This window comes from Penaeus monodon, chromosome 28 (assembly GCF_015228065.2).
Source record: "Penaeus monodon isolate SGIC_2016 chromosome 28, NSTDA_Pmon_1, whole genome shotgun sequence".
Lineage (NCBI taxonomy): Eukaryota > Metazoa > Arthropoda > Malacostraca > Decapoda > Penaeidae > Penaeus > Penaeus monodon.
In genome coordinates, this window is record NC_051413.1 from 3,836,378 (window position 1) to 3,837,385 (window position 1,008).

Below are 1,008 nucleotides of genomic sequence, written 5' to 3' on the forward strand. Positions count from 1 at the left end.
TACCTACTCAAGAGCTACTTAGTGTAAAAGAATTGCGAGATCCTGATGATAACTGATCGACGCTTAATAGTGAAGATGAGCGTGAAATGTAGTGAATGTTCGGAGTTATTATGAAAAATGAGGGTTCATTCAGTAGTCTTGATGAAGACCTTAATTGAATTGGTGATGGTAAAGATAGTGAATTTATGACGGGACAGTCTTAAGGGTGAGGTTAGTGGAATATATGTACGTAAAACCAATTTTATATACTCTTCCTGCTAAAAAAAAAATGAGGAAAAATATAGATTAAATCATGAAGGGGGGGATTTCATGGTAGTAATGAAAATAACGGTAGGATTTTGATTTTTCATAAATTGTTCTTTTCCAACTATCAAATTATCTATTCATCAGTCTCTTTGTTTAACTACCATTTTTTCATAGTTTTTAAATCCCGAAACACAAGTAAAAAGAAACCTAAGCATAGAAGAAAGAAACCTAAAAATAGAAACCCAGACTAGATAACACGGAAAACGCCACCGCGCTGATCCTGAGACGCGCGTTATCCATCTCCAGAACACGTCGAGGAAACTCTGTTAGCATTAGGATTTTCTGCGCTTAGTGCCCTCTTTTGGGAGATGTAGACATTTCCCGGACATTAAGGGCGGTGTCTGTATATATATGAGCCGTAATTCAGACCATATTTGCATAATCTGTTGGCATGGGACCTTGCGATTAGCCCGAGTTCCGCTGGGGTTTGAGCAAAACGAGTCTCTATGGAACCTACCTTGATAGGAGAAGGCTCGCTCGCTAGTCCCTGAGAGGAAGGGTGGAGGGAAAAGAGGAATTGAAATGGTGGGAAAGGGAACTCTCGTAGACGAATTCCTAATGCAGCGTGCATGTTACATTTCTTCTCGGAATATTTTTTCTTTGCCATCTTATGTTATTTTTTTGTTAGACATGTTCACAGAATGTAATTAGCCCGTTTAATATCATCCCATTCCCTCTAACTAGCAGAAACGAGGGGTAGTT